Source organism: Bufo bufo, chromosome 1 (assembly GCF_905171765.1).
Source record: "Bufo bufo chromosome 1, aBufBuf1.1, whole genome shotgun sequence".
NCBI lineage: Eukaryota > Metazoa > Chordata > Amphibia > Anura > Bufonidae > Bufo > Bufo bufo.
Window position 1 is genome coordinate 568084569 of NC_053389.1, and position 19948 is coordinate 568104516.

Sequence of the window (19948 nt, forward strand, 5' to 3'; positions counted from 1 at the left end):
CCTGTGATGTCATAATGTAGAAAGTGGGTAATACAGGCTCTCTCCCTGGCACCTGTGTCAGTCTTTGTCTGGCTTATCATGTGCTCATGCAAGCGACGCAGAGTAGATACAGTTCAAGTGGAGGCTATTTTGCCCAAGCTATGAAAAGTGGAAGAGGTCATCCAGCGCAAGCAAAGAGGCTTAGAAATGGATGAAGTAGAGGATATGGAGGTTGGAGAACGGCAATATGAAGATGTCATCGAGATAAAGAATGCCTATGAGTATACAGAAAAATCAATGGAGGCTGGAGAACGGCAGTACCCCGATGACGTAGAAATGATTGATGTGGAGGAAAAATACAAATTTGACAAGGATGGAGATTGCATAATGAAGGAAAGCCGTAAAAAGAAAACCCATAAAACTGTGGTGGCATTGTATTTTTCCAATTTCACATAATTTGGATTTATTTTTTCATTAAAGGGTTTCTACCACTTCGTTTCACATAATTAGCTGTCAGACACTAGTGATCCGCTAGTGTCTGCTCTACCAAACCATCCTAATATAATAGGTTTTGGGGCAGCCGTTTTGCTAAAAAAAAGAACTTATATCGATATGCTAATGAGCCTCTAGGTGCTATGGGGGCGTCATTAGCACCTAGAGGCTCGGTCTACCTTCACAAACTGCCGCCGCCCAGAGCGTCCCTCCAGCCCGCCCATCTCCTCCGGAATGCGATCCTCCCTGTGAGCGTATGTATTCGGCGCATGCGCAGTGAATGTCTGACCGCTTCCCTGCTCAGACATCTCCACTGCGCCTGATCCTCGGAGCACTATGACGTCATCGGCGCAGGCGCAGTGGAGATGTCTGAGCAGGGAAGCGGTCAGACATTCACTGTGCATGCGCCGAATACATACGCTCACAGGGAGGATCGCATTCCGGAGGAGATGGGCGGGCTGGAGGGACGCGCTGGGCGGCGGCAGTTTGTGAAGGTAGAACGAGCCTCTAGGTGCTAATGACGCCCCCATAGCACCTAGAGGCTCATTAGCATATGGATATAAGTTCTTTTTTTAGCAAAACAGCTGCCCCAAAACCTATTATATTAGGATGGTTTGGTAGAGCAGACACTAGCGGATCGCTAGTGTCTGACAGCTAATTATGTGAAACGAAGTGATAGAAAACCTTTAAACATGCTTATCCACAAAAAATAAGCCCTGTTACAGCTATCTGAACAAATAGATTTAAAAAAAGTTAGGGCTCTAGGAAGGCACAGAGTTAGATACGAAAAAGCAAAAACATAAAATTGTCCCGTCCTGTAGGGTTTAATGTTGTGATGGATCCATTTATGATGACTGTTGGGTGTGGAAGCAGAACATCCTGTGATGTCATCACATGGAATGTCGAGGCCTGGAGATTCTACCATACTCTGTATGATGTCATAATCAACGACTGGTCTGGCCACACTTACTGTGATGTCATAATGTGTAGAATCTGGACAGGATTAACCTCCTGTGATGTCATAATTTAGAAACTGGGTAATACAGGCTCTCTCCCTGGCACCTGTGTCAGTCTTTGTCTGGCTCATCATGGCTCAAGCAAGCGATGCAGAGTGGAGATAGTCCAAATGGAGGCTATTTTGCTCAAGCTATGGAAAGTGGAAGAGGTCATCCAGCGCAAGCGAGGACGCTTACAAAAAGATGAAGTAGAGAATATGGAGATGAAGAATGCCTATGAGGACACAGAAAATCCAATGGAGGTTGGAAAACGGCAGTACCCCGATGACGTAGAAATGATTGATGTGGAAGAAAAATACAAATTTGACAAGGATGGAGAATGTATAATGACGGATGTCAGCATCCACCAAATAGTGAGCCCTGAAATGAGGTGCAGTGATTTTTCATTGTGTTAAATTTTTATTGTAACATTCTAGAATGCTTGTACTTACTTTGTTCTTTTATAGGATACAGCTGTACAAAACGCAAGATTCCTGCCTTGAAGATAACATACTTTACCTAGGAAAATGCAAGAGATGAAAACCATCTACCGGTAATACCGGCTCTCTTTCTGGCACCTGTGTCAGTCTATGTCTGGATCATCATGTGCTCACGCAAGTGACATAGAGTGGAGATAGTTCAAGTGGAGGCTATTTTGCTCCATCTATGGAAAGTGGAAGAGGTCATCCAGCGCAAGCGAGGACGCTTAGAAAAAAGATGAAGTAGAGGATATGGAGGTTGGAGAACGGCAGTATGCAGATGACATCGAGATATCGAGAATGCTTATGAGAACACAGAAAAACCAATGGAGGTTGGAGAACGGCAGTACCCTGATGATGTAGAAATGATTGATGTGGAAGAAAAATACTAATTTAACGCACCCACCAAACAGTGAGCCCCGAAATGAGGTGCAGTGATTTTTCATTGTGTTAAAAAAAAATTGTAACATTCTAGAATGCTTGTACTTACTTTTTTCTTTTATAGGATCCAGCTGTACAAAATGCAAGATTCCTGCCTTGAAGATAACATACTTTACCTAGGAAAATGCAAGAGATGAAAAGCATCTACCAGTAATACCGGCTCTCTCCCTGGAAAAACCAATGGAGTTGGAAAACGGCAGTACCCCTATGACGTAGAAATGATTGATGTGGAAGAAAAATACAAATTTGACAAGGATGGAGATTGCATAATGATGGATGTCAGCACCCCCCACACAGTGAGCGCCGAAATGAGGTGCAGTGATTTCTCATTGTGTTAAATTTTTATTGTAACATTCTAGAATGCTTGTGCTTATCTTTTTCTTTTATAGGATCTGGCTGTACAAAACACAAGATTCCTGCCTTGAAGATAATATACTTTACCTAGGATAATGCAAGAGATGAAAAGCATCTACCGGTAATACAGGCTCTCTCCCTCGCACCTGTGTCAGTCTTTGTCTGGATCATCATGTGCTCACGCAAGCGACGTAAAGTAGAGATAGTTCAAGTGGAGGCTATTTTGCTCAATCTATGGAAAGTGGAAGAGGTCACCCAGCGCAAGCGAGGACGTTTAGAAATGGATGAAGTAGAGAATATGGAGGTCAGAGAACGGCAGTATGCAGATGACATCGAGATGAAGAATGCCTATGAGGACATAGAAAAAACAATGGAGGTTGGAGAACGGCAGTACCCTGATGACGTAGAAATGATTGATGTGAAAGAAAAATACTAATTTGACAAGGATGGAGATTGTATAATGATGAATGTCAGCACCCCCCAAACACTGAACTCCAAGATAAGATGCAGTGATTTCGCATTGTGTTACATTTTTATTGTAATATTCTAGAATGCTTGTATTTTTTTTTTATTTTTTTTTATAGGATCCGGATGCACAGAACACAAGATTCCTGCCTGGAAGATACTATACTTTACCTAGGATAATGGAAAAGATGAAAATCACATATACACCAAAAAATATCTTTCAATAAATATGTTTTTTTACCGTACACTGTATGATGTCATAATCAATGCCTGGTCTGGCCTCGCTTATTTTAATGTCATAATGTGTAGAATCTGGACAAGATTAACCTCTTGTGATGTCATAATGTGTAGAATCTGGACGAGGTTAACCTCTTGTGATGTCATAAGGTAGAACGTGGGTAATACAGGTTTCTCTCCCTGGCACCTGTGTCAATCTTTGTCTGGCTCATCATGTGCTCACGCAAGCGACGCAGAGTGGATACAGTTCAAGTGGAGGCTATTTTGCTCAAGCTATGAAAAGTGGAAGAGGTCATCCACCTCTTGGAATATGGAGGTCAGAGAACGGCAGTATGCAGATGACATCGAGATGAAGAATGCCTATGAGGACATAGAAAAAACAATGGAGGTTGGAGAACGGCAGTACCCCGATGACGTAGAAATGATTGATGTGAAAGAAAAATATTAATTTGACAAGGATGGAGATTGCATAATGAGGGATCCTCATGTGCTTACGCAAGCGACGCAGAGTGGATACAGTTCAAGTGGAGGCTATTTTGCTCAAGCTATGAAAAGTGGAAGAGGTCATCCAGCGCAAGCGAGGACGCTTAAAAATGGATGAAGTAGAGGATATGGAGGTTGGAGAACGGCAATATGCAGATGTCATCGAGATAAAGAATGCCTATGAGGATACAGAAAAATCTATGGAGTTTGGAGAACGGCAGTACCCCGATGACATAGAAATGATTGATGTAGAGGAAAAATACAGATTTGACAAGAATTGAGATTGTATAATGATGGAACGCCGTAAAAACAAAATCCATAAAACTGTGGTGGAATTGTGTTTTTCCAATTACACACTATATGGATTTTTTTTTTCCATTAAACATGCTTATCCACAAAAAATAAGCCCTAATAAAGCTATGTGAACAGATAAATAAAAAAGAATTAGGGCTCTGGGAAGGCACAAAGTAAGATACAAAAAAACAAAAACATAAAATTGTCCCATCCTGTATGGTTTAATTTTGTGATGTATCCATTTATGATGACTGTTGGTGCGGAAGCAGAACATCCTGTAATGTCATCACATAGAATGTCCAGGCCTGGAGATTCTACCATACTCTGTATGATGTCATAATCAACGACTGGTCTGGCCACACTTACTGTGATGTCATAATGTGTAGAATCTGGACAAGATTAAACTCCTGTGATGTCATAATGTAGAAACCGGGTATTACAGGCTCTCTCCCTGGCACCTGTGTCAGTCTTTGTCTGGCTCATCATGGCTCAAGCAAACGATGCAGAGTGGAGACAGTTTAAATGGAGGCTATTTTGCTCAAGCTATGGAAAGTGGAAAAGGTCTCCAGCGCAAGCGAGGACGCTTAGAAATGAATGAAGTAGAGGATATGGAGGTTGGAGAACGGCAGTATGCAGATGACATTGAGATAAAGCATGCCTATGAGGACACAGAAAAAGCAAAGGAGGTTGGAAAACGGCAGTACCCCGATGACGTAGAAATTATTGATGTGAAAGGAAAATACTAATTTGACAAGGATGGAGATTGCATAATGAGGGATGTCAGCACCCCCTACACAGTGAGCCCCGAAATAAGGTGCATTGATTTCTCATTGTGTTAAATTTTTATTGTAACATTCTTGAATGCTTGTACTAATCGTTTTCTTTTATAGGATCTGGCTGTACAAAACACAAGATTCCTGCCTTGAAGATATTATACTTTACCTAGGATAATGCAAGAGATGAAAAGCATCTACCGGTAATACAGGCTCTCTTCCTGGCACCTGTGTCAGTCTTTGTCTGGATCATCTTGTGCTCACGCAAGCGACGTAAAGTGGAGATAGTTCAAGTGGACGCTATTTTGCTCAATCTATGGAAAGTGGAAGAGGTCATTCAGCGCAAGCGAGGACGCTTATAAATGGATAAAGTAGAGGATATGGAGGCCAGAGAACGGCAGTATGCAGATGACATTGAGATGAAGAATGCCTATGAGGACACAGAAAAACCAATGGAGGTTGGAGAACGGCATTACCCCGATGACATAGAAATGATTGATGTGGAAGAAAAATACAAATTTGACAAGCATTGATATTGTATAATGACGGATGCCAGCACCCCCCCAAACACTGAACCACAAAATAAGATGCAGTGATTTCTCATGGTGTAATTTTTTTATTGTAACATTCTAGAATGCTTGTATTAACTTTTTTTTTTTTTTTTTTTATAGGATCCGGCTGCACAGAACACAAGATTCCTGCCTGGAAAATACCATACTTTACCTAGGATAATGGAAAGATGAAAAACATGTACATAAAAAAATATCTTTCAATAAATATGTTTTCTACCATACTCTGTATGATGTGATAATCAATGCCTGGTCTGGCCACACTTATTGTAATGTCATAATGTGTAGAATCTGGACCAGATTAACCTCTTGTGATGTCATAATGTGTATAATCTGGATGAGGTTAACTTCTTGTGATGTCATAAGGTAGAACGTGTGTAATACATGCTCTCTCCCTGGCACCTGTGTCAATCTTTGTCTGGCTCATCATGTGCTCATGCAAGCGACGCAGAGTGGATGCAGTTCAAGTGGAGGCGATTTTGCTCAAGCTATGAAAAGTGAAAGAGGTCATCCAGCGCAAGCGAGGACGCTTAGAAATGGATGAAGTAGAGGATATGGAGTTTGGAGAACGGCAGTATGCAGATTACATTGGGATGAAGAATACCTATGAGGACACAGAAAAACCAATGTAGGTTGGAAAACAGCAGTATGCAGATGATGTAGAAATGATTGATGTGGAAGAAAAATACAAATTTGACAAGGATGGAGAATGTATAATGACGGATGTCAGCATCCACCAAATAGTGAGCCCCAAAATGAGGTGCAGTGATTTTCATTGTGTTAAATTTTTATTGTATCAATCTAGAATGCTTGTACTTACTTTTTTCTTTTATAGGATCCAGCTGTACAAAATGCAAGATTCCTGCCTTGAAGATAACATACTTTACCTAGGAAAATGCAAGAGATGAAAAGCATCTACCGGTCATACCGGCTCTCTTTCTGGCACCTGTGTCAGTCTTTGTCTGGATCAACATATGCTCACGCAAGTGACGTAGAGTGGAGATAGTTCAAATGGAGGCTATTTTGCTCAATCTATGGAATGTGGAAGAGGTCATCCAGCGCAAGCGAGGACGCTTAGAAAAAGATGAAGTAGAGGATATGGAGGTTGGAGAATGGCAGTATGCAGATGACATCGAGATAAAGAATGCCTATGAGGACACAGAAAAACCAATGGAGGTTGGAGAACAGCAGTACCCTGATGACGTAGAAATGATTGATGTGAAAGAAAAATACTAATTTGACAAGGATGGAGATTGCATAATGACGGATGTCAGTACCCTCCAAACACCGAACTCCAAGATAAGATGCAGTGATTTCGCATTGTGCTAAATTTTTATTGTAATATTCTAGAATGCTTGTATTTTTTTTTTTTTCTTTTATAGGATCCGGATGCACAGAACACAAGATTCCTGCCTGGAAGATACTATACTTTACCTAGGATAATGGAAAAGATGAAAAACATGTACACAAAAAAATATCTTTCAATAAATATGTTTTCTACCATACACTGTATGATGTCATAATCAATGCCTGGTCTGGCCTCCTTTATTGCAATGTCATAATGTGTAGAATCTGGACGAGGTTAACCTCTTGTGATGTCATAAGGTAGAATCTGAGTAATACAGGTTTCTCTCCCTGGCACCTGTGTCAATCTTTGTCTGGCTCATCATGTGCTCACGCAAGCGACGCAGAGTGGATACAGTTCAAGTGGAGGCTATTTTACTCAAGCTATGAAAAGTGGAAGAGGTCATCCAGCGCAAGCGAGGACGCTTAGAAATGGATGAAGTAGAGGATATGGAGGTTGGAGAATGGCAATATGCAGATGTCATCGAGATAAAGAATACCTATGAGGATACAGAAAAATCAATGGAGGTTGGAAAACGACAGTACCCCAATGACGTAGAAATGATTGATGTGGAGGAAAAATACAAATTTGACAAGAATGGAGATTGTAAAATGATGGAACGCCGTAAAAACAAAATCCATAAAACTGTGGTGGAATTGTGTTTTTCCAATTTCACACTATATGGATTTTTTTTCCATTAAACATGCTTATCCACAAAAAATAAGCCCTGATAAATCTATGTGAACAGATAAATAAAAAAAAATTAGGTCTCTGGGAAGGCACAAAGTAAGATACAAAAACCAAAAACATAAAATTGTCCCATCCTGTATGGTTTAATTTTGTGATGTATCCATTTATGATGACTGTTGGTGTGGAAGCAGAACATCCTGTGATGTCATCACATAGAATGTCCAGGCCTGGAGATTCTACCATACTCTGTATGATGTCATAATCAACGACTGGTCTGGCCACACTTACTGTGATGTCATAATGTGTAGAATCTGGACAAGATTAACCTCCTGTGATGTCATAATGTAGAAACCGGTTAATACAGGCTCTCTCCCTGGCACCTGTGTCAGTCTTTGTCTGGCTCATCATGGCTCAAGCAAACGATGCAGAGTGGAGACAGTTTAAATGGAGGCTATTTTGCTCAAGCTATGGAAAGTGGAAAAGGTCTCCAGCGCAAGCGAGGATGCTTAGAAATGAATGAATTAGAGGATATGGAGGTTGGAGAACGGCAGTATGCAGATGACATTGAGATAAAGCATGCCTATGAGGACACAGAAAAACCAATGGAGGTTGGAAAACGGCAGTACCCCGATGACGTAGAAATGATTGATGTGAAAGAAAAATACTAATTTGACAAGGATGGAGATTGCATAATGAGGGATGTCAGCACCCCCTACACAGTGAGCCCCGAAATAAGGTGCATTGATTTCTCAGTGTGTTAAATTTTTATTGTAACATTCTTTAATGCTTGTACTTATCGTTTTCTTTTATAGGATCTGGCTGTACAAAACACAAGATTCCTGCCTTGAAGATATTATACTTTGCCTAGGACAGGGATGGTGAACCTTTTACAGACCGAGTGCCCAAACTGCAACCCAAAACCCACTTATTTGTCACAAAGTGCCAACACTGCAATTTATCCTGAATACTACAGTCCAATATAGTATATCATCCATGTACTTTATCATTTAGCTATAATAGCCTGCCTGCATTCAATGCGCTGCCTGTGCCATATATACTGCACCCTGCACTGATGAATGGCAGGAAAAGTCTAAGGCATCTTGGTACACCATAGACTTTTCCAGGGTGCGGGTGCCCACAGAGAGGGCTCTGAGTGCCGCCTCTGGCACCAGTGCCATAGGTTCGCCACCACTGGCCTAGGATAAGGCAAGAGATGAAAAGCATCTACCGGTAATACCGGCTCTCTTCCTGGCACCTGTGTCAGTCTTTGTCTGGATCACCATATGTTCACGCAAGCGACGTAGAGTGGAGATAGTTCAAGTGGAGGCTATTTTGCTCAATCTATGGAATGTGGAAGAGGTCATCCAGCGCAAGCGAGGACGCTTAGAAAAAGATGAAGTAGAGGATATGGAGGTTGGAGAATGGCAGTATGCAGATGACATCGAGATAAAGAATGCCTATGAGGACACAGAAAAACCAATGGAGGTTGGAGAACGGCAGTACCCTGATGACGTAGAAATTAATGATGTGGAAGAAAAATACTAATTTGACAAGGATGGAGATTGTATAATGATGGATGTCAGCACCCCCCAAACACTGAACTCCAAGATAAGATGCAGTGATTTCGCATTGTGTTACATTTTTATTGTAATATTCTAGAATGCTTGTATTTTTTTTTTTTTTCTTTTATAGGATCCGGATGCACAGAACACAAGATTCCTGCCTGGAAGATACCATGCTTTACCTAGGATAATGGAAAAGATGAAAAACACATGTACACAAAAAAATATCTTTCAATAAATGTTTTCTACCATACACTGTATGATGTCATAATCAATGCCTGGTCTGGCCACACTTATTGTAATGTCATAATGTGTAGAATCTGGACCAGATTAACCTCTTGTGATGTCATAATATGTAGAATCTGGATGAGGTTAACCTCTTGTGATGTCATAAGGTAGAACATGGGTAATACAGGCTTCTCTTTCTGGCACCTGTGTCAATCTTTGTCTGGCTCATCATGGCTCACGCAAGCGACGCAGAGTGGATACAGTTCAAGTGGAGGCTATTTTGCTCAAGCTATGAAATGTGGAAGAGGTCATCCAGCACAAGCGAGGACGCTTAGAAATGAATGAAGTAGAGGATATGGAGGTTGGAGAACGGCAGTATGCAGATGACATTGAGATAAAGCATGCCTATGAGGACACAGAAAAACCAAAGGAGGTTGGAAAACGGCAGTACCCCGATGACGTAGAAATGATTGATGTGAAAGGAAAATACTAATTTGACAAGGATGGAGATTGCATAATGAGGGATGTCAGCACCCCCTACACAGTGAGCCCCGAAATAAGGTGCATTGATTTCTCATTGTGTTCAATTTTTATTGTAACATTCTTGAATGCTTGTACTTATCGTTTTCTTTTATAGGATCTGGCTGTACAAAACACAAGATTCCTGCCTTGAAGATATTATACTTTGCCTAGGATAAAGCAAGAGATGAAAAGCATCTACCGGTAATACCGGCTCTCTTCCTGGCACCTGTGTCAGTCTTTGTCTGGCTCATCATGGCTCACGCAAGCGACGCAGAGTGGATACAGTTCAAGTGGAGGCTATTTTGCTCAAGCTATGAAATGTGGAAGAGGTCATCCAGCACAAGCGAGGACGCTTAGAAATGAATGAAGTAGAGGATATGGAGGTTGGAGAACGGCAGTATGCAGATGACATTGAGATAAAGCATGCCTATGAGGACACAGAAAAACCAAAGGAGGTTGGAAAACGGCAGTACCCCGATGACGTAGAAATGATTGATGTGAAAGGAAAATACTAATTTGACAAGGATGGAGATTGCATAATGAGGGATGTCAGCACCCCCTACACAGTGAGCCCCGAAATAAGGTGCATTGATTTCTCATTGTGTTCAATTTTTATTGTAACATTCTTGAATGCTTGTACTTATCGTTTTCTTTTATAGGATCTGGCTGTACAAAACACAAGATTCCTGCCTTGAAGATATTATACTTTGCCTAGGATAAAGCAAGAGATGAAAAGCATCTACCGGTAATACCGGCTCTCTTCCTGGCACCTGTGTCAGTCTTTGTCTGGATCATCTTGTGCTCACGCAAGCGACGTAATGTGGAGATAGTACAAGTGGACGCTATTTTGCTCAATCTATGGAAAGTGGAAGAGGTCATTCAGCGCAAGCGAAGACGCTTATAAATGGATGAAGTAGAGGATATGGAGGCCAGAGAACGGCAGTATGCAGATGACATTGAGATGAAGAATGCCTATGAGGACACAGAAAAACCAATGGAGGTTGGAGAACGGCAGTACCCTGATGACATAGAAATGATTGATGTGGAAGAAAAATACAAATTTGACAAGCATTGATATTGTATAATGACGGATGCCAGCACCCCCCCAAACACTGAACCACAAAATAAGATGCAGTGATTTCTCATTGTGTAATTTTTTTATTGTAACATTCTAGAATGCTTGTATTAACTTTTTTTCTTTTATAGGATCCGGATGCACAGAACACAAGATTCCTGCCTGGAAGATACTATACTTTACCTAGGATAATGGAAAGATGAAAAACATGTACACAAAAAAATATCTTTCAATAAATATGTTTTCTACCATACTCTGTATGATGTGATAATCAATGCCTGGTCTGGCCACACTTATTGTAATGTCATAATGTGTAGAATCTGGACCAGATTAACCTCTTGTGATGTCATAATGTGTAGAATCTGGACGAGGTTAACCTCTTGTGATGTCATAAGGTAGAACGTGGGTAATACAGGTTTCTCTTCCTGGCACCTGTGTCAATCTTTGTCTGGCTCATTATGTGCTCACGCAAGCGACGCAGAGTGGATACAGTTCAAGTGGAGGCTATTTTGCTCAAGCTATGAAAAGTGAAAGAGGTCATCCAGCGCAAGCGAGGACGCTTAGAAATGGATGAAGTAGAGGATATGGAGTTTGGAGAACGGCAGTATGCAGATGACATTGAGATGAAGAATATCTATGAGGACACAGAAAAAACAATGGAGGTTGGAAAACAGCAGTATGCAGATGACGTAGAAACGATTGATGTGAAAGAAAAATACTAATTTGACAAGGATGGAGATTGCATAATGACGGATGTCAGTACCCCCCAAACACTGAACTCCAAGATAAGATGCAGTGATTTCGCATTGTGTTAAATTTTTATTGTAACATTCTAGAATGTTTGTATTTTTTTTTTTTCTTTTATAGGATCCGGATGCACAGAACACAAGATTCCTGCTTGGAGGATACCATACTTTACCGAGGATCATGGAAAAGATGAAAAACATGTACACAAAAAAATATCTTTCAATAAATATGTTTTTTTACCATACACTGTATGATGTCATAATTAACGCCTGGTCTGGCCACACTTACTTTGATGTCATAATTTGTAGAATCTGGACAAGATTATCCTCCTGTGATGTGATAATGTAGAAACCGGGTATTACAGGCTCTCTCCCTGGCACCTGTGTCAGTCTTTGTCTGGCTCATCATGGCTCAAGCAAACGATGCAGAGTGGAGACAGTTTAAATGGAGGCTATTTTGCTCAAGCTATGGAAAGTGGAAAAGGTCTCCAGCGCAAGCGAGGACGCTTAGAAATGAATGAAGTAGAGGATATGGAGGTTGGAGAACGGCAGTATGCAGATGACATTGAGATAAAGCATGCCTATGAGGACACAGAAAAAGCAATGGAGGTTGGAAAACGGCAGTACCCCGATGACGTAGAAATTATTGATGTGAAAGAAAAATACTAATTTGACAAGGATGGAGATTGCATAATGAGGGATGTCAGCACCCCCTACACAGTGAGCCCCGAAATAAGGTGTAATGTCATAATGTAGAATCTGGGTAATACAGGCTCTCTCCCTGGCACCTGTGTCAGTCTTTGTCTGGCTCATCATGGCTCAAGCAAACGATGCACAGTGGAGATAGTCCAAATGGAGGCTTTTTTTTCTTTTTTTTATTTCAATCATTTTTATTGAATTTTTTCAACATAATCAAAAAATTAACACCATCAGTTACACTGTAGGTAATCGATCATACATATAGGTACTCATAGATGGCGGTGCGTTACATTTTGCAGTAGGTAAGTTAATACATGTAAACAAGTATTAAGATAACAGAAAGTAACGGAAAATAAACATTGCCTTGATACGAAATAACACTACAGTCATATAATGATCAGACAGTACTATTGCGATACGTCATAGTGTTGGCTGGGGGACCTGGGCATGAACAACATCCACGACTCCCATTGATACAGGAACCTATCCACTCTATGCTCCTTATATGCCATTACTTTTTCATACGCACAGTTGTTATGGACTCTGGCTAGTATTTCAGCCACAGATGGGACAATTGCTGATTTTCAATATTTAGTTAACGCTAATTTAGTGACAAGTAGCAAATGTGCCACCGGGATTCTGCACCTAGGTAGGACATCTCGTATACCCCTGAAAAACAGAGCCGTGTACATGTTTTTATTGACCGTAAATGGAGGCTATTTTGCTCAAGCTATGGAAAGTTGAAAAGGTCATCCAGCGCAAGTGGGGACGCTTAGAAATGGATGAAGTAGAGGATATGGGGGTCGGAGAACGGCAGTATGCAGATGATATCGAGATAAAGAATGCATATGAGGACACACAAAAACCAATGGAGGTTGGAAAACGGCAGTACCCCCATGACGTAGAAATTATTGATGTGGAAGAAAAATACAAATTTGCCAAGGATGGAGATTGTATAATGACGGATGTCAGCATCCACCAAATAGTGAGCCGCGAAATGAGGTGCAGTGATTTTTCATTGTGTTAAATTTTTATTGTAACATTCTAGAATTCTTGTACTTACTTTTTTCTTTTATAGGCTCCAGCTGTACAAAACGCAAGATTCCTGCCTTGAAGATAACATCCTTTACCTAGGAAAATGCAAGAGATGAAAAGCATCTACCGGTAATACCGGATCTCTTTCTGGCACCTGCGTCAGTCTTTGTCTGGATCATCATGTGCTCACGCAAGTGACGTAGAGTGGAGATAGTTCAAGTGGAGGCTATTTTGCTCAATCTATGGAATGTGGAAGAGGTCATCCAGCGCAAGCAGAGGATATGGAGGTTGGAGAACGGCAGTATGCAGATGACATTCAGATGAAGAATACCTATGAGGACACAGAAAAACCAATGAAGGTTGGTGTCACGGATGGTGTTGCAGAAAACAAGAAGTAACAAATAAAGATCTGACTGACTTGATCGCAAACTAAGGAACATAAGGGTGAGCCCTATTAAAGCCCTAGAGCTCTCCCTGACTGCTCAGCCCATGCAAGGATCTCAATGATAGAAAGTTGCATGTCCATGTACCTCGACTGTGTGACACCTGAACACCCTATAATAGTGAGGGGACATGACCACCGGCTCCCTATACTTAATACGGAGGGAGTCAGGGTTACCTAGGATCAAGCCAACAGGAAAACACAAATGAAGAAATAGACTTATCTGAGGAACCAGCAATAGCAACTTCAAGCAGTGAACAGAATCCAGGAAGTAGTATAAACCGCAAAGTGAAGCAGTATGGGAGGGGATATATAGGGAGGCAATCACTGCTGATAGATGACAGCTGGGAGAGGGAGAAGAGATGTCAAAGCGAAACCAAAACAAAAGAACATCATGCAGGAGGTACTGAAGAACATCTATCAGAACTTCTCAGAGATCTGGCGGTGACAGTACCCCTCCCTTTACGAGTGGACTCCGGACACTCAGAGCACACCTTCTCAGGATGGGACCTATGGAATGCCCTGAGAAGACGAGTGGCCTTAATGTCCGCCACTGGAACCCACATCCTTTCCTCAGGACCATAACCCTCCCAATGAACGAGGTACTGAAGAGAACCGCGGACAATACGAGAGTCCACAATCCTAGAGACCTGAAATTCAAGATTACTATCAACCACAATCGGAGGAGGAGGCAAAGACTAGGGTACAGTGGGTTGGACATAAGGTTTTATTAGGGACTTGTGAAAAACATTATGGATCTTCCAAGTCTGAGTAAGATCAAGATGGTAGGCAACGGGATTGATGACGGACAAGATTTTGTAAGGCCCGATAAACTTAGGACCCAACTTCCAGGAGGGAACCTTCAATTTGATATTCTTAGTAGACAACCACACCAGATCACCAACATTCAGGTCCGGACCAGGCACACGTCTCTTATCCACCACACGCTTATATCTCTCACTCATGCTCTTTAAATTATCCTGAATCTTTTGCCAAATAGATGACAAAGACGAGGAGAATCTCTCCTCATCAGGTAAACCAGAAGCCCCCTCTCCAGAGAATGTCCCAAACTGCGGATGAAACCCATATGCACCAAAAAATGGTGACTTATCAGAGGACTCCTGATGACGGTTATTTAAAGCAAACTCAGCAAGGGAGAGAAAAGAACACCAATCCTCCTGATTCTCCGCCACAAAACAGCGCAGATATGTCTCCAGATTCTGATTGACGCACTCTGTCTGGCCATTCGATTGCGGGTGGAAAGCAGAAGAGAATGACAACCGAACCCCCAAGCGAGAATAGAAAGCCTTCCAGAATCTGGAAACAAACTGTGTGCCTCTATCAGAGACTATGTCTGAAGGAAAACCATGCAATTTGACAATGTGATCAAAAAATGCCTGCGCCAGCGTTTTAGCATTGGGAAACCCAGGAAAAAGAAATAAAATGCGCCATTTTGCTAAAACTATGGGTTTTGGTCCCTATGAGTTTTGAAATCAGGAGAAAAAAATCAAAATGTCATCTAGATACACTAGTACAAATTTCCCCATTAAATGATAAAAAATGCTGTTCACAAAATGTTGGAAGACGGCTGGAGCATTCATCAAACCAAAAGGCATAACCAAATTCTCAAAATGGCCCTCAGGGGTATTGAAGGCCGTCTTCCATTCGTCCCCTTCTCTGACCCGTACCAGGTTGTATGCCCCTCTTAAATCCAACTTGGAAAAAACTTTAGCGCCAACAATCTGGTTAAACCGGTCCGGGATCAGAGGAAGCGGATAAGGGTCACGAATATGCTTTTTACCATACACTGTATGATGTCATAATCAATGCCTGGTCTGGCCTCACTTGTTGTAATGTCATAATGTGTAGAATCTGGACAAGATTAACCTCTTGTGATGTCATATTGTGTAGAATCTGGACGAGGTTAACCTTTTGTGATGTCATAAGGTAGAACGTGGGTAATACAGGCTTCTCTCCCTGGCACATAGAAACATAGAATGTGTCGGCAGATAAGAACCATTTGGCCCATCTAGTCTGCCCAATATATTGAATACTATGAATAGCCCCTGGCCCTATCTTATATGAAGGATGGACTTATGCCTATCCTATTTATGCTTAAACTCCTTCACTGTATTTGCAGCTACCGCTTCTGCAGGAAGGCTATTCCATGCATCCACTACTCTCTCAGTAAAGTAATACTTCCTGATATTACTTTTAAACCTTTGCCCCTCTAATTTAAAACTATGTCCTCTTGTAGTAGTTTTCCTCTTTTAAATATTCTCTCCTCTTTTACCTTGTTGATTCCCTTTATGTATTTAAACGTTTCTATCATATCCCCTCTGTCTCGTCTTTCTTCCAAGCTATACATGAAGGTCCTTTAATCTTTCCTGGTAAGTTTTATCCTGCAATCCATGTACTAGTTTAGTAGCTCTTCTCTTAACTCTCTCCAAAGTATCAATATCCTTCTGGAGATATGGTCTCCAGTACTGCGCACAATACTCCAAATGAGGTCTCACTAGTGCTCTGTAGAGCGGCATGAGCACCGCCCTCTTTCTACTGGTAATTCCTCTTGCTATACACCCAAGCATTTTGCTAGCATTTCCTGCTGCTCTATGACATTGTCTGCCTACCTTTAAGTCTTCTGAAATAATGACCCCTAAATCCCTTTCCCTCAGATACTGAGGTTAGGGCTGTATCACTGATTTTATATTCTGCTCCTGATAAAATATGCAAATCAGCCGACAAACAAGCAATTCCTTGTTTATCGACTGATCAGCAGCACGATTATACCGGCCAGATATAAGATATGAGCACTCCTATGAACACTTTTTCCCAGTAATTGTCCCGAATATCGTCCTTCAGCATAGCCCCTGAAACCGAAGAGATATACTTACCTGCTCCCCACAGCTCTGGTCCTCTGCACTGCCCCCATCTTCCCGTCCCCCGGCTGTTTACACCTGTCAGTGCATGGCCATGGTTACATGCACCTCTCCAGCAAATGACTGGCTTCAGTGGTGATGTGGCCACAAGCAACACGTCACTGCTGAAGCCAGTCATTGGCTGGAGTGATGCATGTGGCCATCACCATGCACTGACAAGTGTAAACAGTGCAGGGACTGGAAGATGTGGGCAGCGCAGAAGACCGGAGCAGCGGGGAGCAGGTAAGTATGAGCCTTTTGTTTCAGGAGACATGCTGCAGGAACTGGTTAAAAATAATTTTTACTAGAAAAGTGGCGACATTTCTTTCCATTCTGCCTCCTATTGATAAATCAGCGCTTTCCTTCACTACAGAGACCGGCGCTCACTGGTTATTACTGTCTTCTGCCCCCAGTTATAGGAGCCCTGCAATAACCAGTAAGAGCTTTCCTTCACTGCAGAGGCCTGCGCTCTCTGGTTATTACCACCATTGCCCCCAGTTATAGGGGCCCTGCAATAACCAGTAAGAGCTATCCTTTACTTCAGAGGCCGGTGCTCACTGGTTATTACTGCCTCCTGCCCCCAGTTATAGGAGCCCTGCAATAACCAGTAAGAGCTTTCCTTCACTGCAGAGGCCAGCGCTCACTGGTTATTACCGCCTCCTGCCGCTATAGGGGCCCTGCAATAACCAGCAAGCGCTTTAACTTACTAGTGGGGAAGGCGCTCATTGGTTATCCCTTTAATGACCAGGCTTCAAAAGGCCTTAATGACCAGACACTTTTTTGTGATTTAGCATAAGTGGTTCAAACGGCTGTAACGATCTTATTTGTTGAACTACCAATTTTTTTAATAGTTTTATTTGGGAGAAATTGTACAAAACATTTTTTTCAAAGTATTTTTTTTCAAACTATAGCTCCTTATTCTTTAAATATGCAAACTGACACCAAAATAATTATAATAGGTTCCCTATTTTGTGTAAGCCGTTTTGGTTTATAATATGTATAGTTTCACGTGAAAGGGGCGGTAAAGACGACGGTTTTGTTTGGTGTGGGTGGTTTTCTTTTTATGAATTTTATTATTTTATTTTTTTATCTTTTTTTAACTTAATTTTTAATATACTTCTGCTACATGATATGTCCCCCCAAGAAGTCATAAAAAGACCTTTGGGGGACACTGATCCTTTTTTTTTATTTGCACCTTTTATTTTTTACTTTTATCTGTATTTTATGGTATTATTTTTTTATAATTGGTTTATTACTTATTTTTTTAAATATATTGACAATGAACACTATTATTTTGCACTTGTATGGTATTTTTTTTTATAATATTCTATTTTTTGCCACATATTTTATTTCTTTTTTTTTATTTGTATGTTATTATATTTTTTATTTAGTTTAAAAAAAAAAAAATTTAACTTATTTATTTACATATTTTTTTCCACATAATTTGTCTCCAAGAGGTCACTGAAAGACCTTTGGGAGACAATGAGAGACTTTTTTTTTGGGACTATTTCCACTGTAACTGGGGCATCCAAAGGAGCCTCAGTTACAGGGGAAACCAGCCTCCTGTGGAAGTTTGTAGAAGGCAGAGCAGATCAGGGTTTCCTGCAGCTCTGCGCTCCTCTGCCCCAAGCTGCTCATCTACCTGAGGAGAAGGCAGAAGCGCTGATTGCACGATCAGTTGTGTTTCTGCCCAGCAAGAAGGGGGCCGCAAAACTTTGTTCTGGGGGCCGCATGCGGCCCACGGGTTGTGCACCCCGCTATAAAGCAATGTGACAATGTGTTATCCAGACCTAAAAAGGTTGTGCAACCCTGGTCTAGTCTTAGCAATCATCACATTTTTCACAAGATCCAATGGTTAGGATCGTAGATGCGCTTTTAAGAAAATCTTGTGAGATCTCAGCTACAACAATTTCCCCTGATATTGTGGCTAAATCAGTAGCAAGATCTTTATTCCTCTGGTTGAACCAATTAAATAAACATCTGTTGGCAAAAACTGAGAGAAGAAATTCTGGAATCACTGCGGTTATTAAAAATGGCCATGGGCTTCATAGCAGATACTTCTGCTGAATCAGTAAGATTGGCCGCTTGAGATGGGGCCCTTACAAACTCATTATGGCTTAAAACCTGGTCGGGCAATACTATCTCCAAGAACAAGCTTTTTTTTTCAATACCATTGTCAGAATCAAATATGTTTGGGCCCTAGACAGAATTTTGGAAAAAGCAGGAGACAAGAACATAGGGGTTTCCATAAAAATGACCTAGAGGGGACTTCTGGTTCCGGCGCTGGTATGCAAGACGCGGAGTGAACTAGCTCCGGGCACCTGTCCTCCTAATATCACCTGCGCTACGATATTAGCGACAATAAAAGGCTCCAGAGGGCACCTAGGAGACCCCCACACAGCAGAGGTTACTGGTCCATGGACCGGTATTTACTACGGAGCGGCAGGCGGCAAGTTAAGAGCGGTGCAGCGCAGACCGCAAATGCCATGCTGAGCAAGATGGCGGATTCCCGCCCCACGTCGCCGGTCAACATTAAAGAGGCTGAAGCCACGGAGGGTGAAAGCCGCATCACAAATAACGAGTTGGCCAAAATTGACTACAGGATTCTGGCCATAGAAGTGGCCAAATATCTGGCTCCGGACATTAAGGAGACGCTCTCCAAAACTCTCACACAGTCCCACCATGAACTGCATGACGCCGTAGTGAGACACGATGCAAGCATAGAGGAACTGGAGCAAAGAGTCGCAGTAATGGAGCAAGATTTATCCAGGTCCAACCGAGATGTTCAGGACTTATATAAACAAAATATAATCTTGAAAGACCGTTTGGAGGACTTGGAAAATAGGTCCAGGCGGAATAATCTGCGGATTGTGGGCCTACCTGAAAGCATCAAACCGCCGGCCCTCAAAGAAATATGCGAGATCGAGTTGCCTCAAGCCCTAAATCTGGATCGGAGGCACAAGGTGGAGAGAGTCCATCGTGTTGGGCCTGCTATAGAGTTACAACAGCTAAGGGGTGCAGACGCCCGAAACGCCGCGCCAAGTTATTATGCGATTTTTAGACTACTGTGATAAAGAATCCATTCTACGGGCCTTTAGAGCTCACAAAGGGCCAATGAAGGTGAG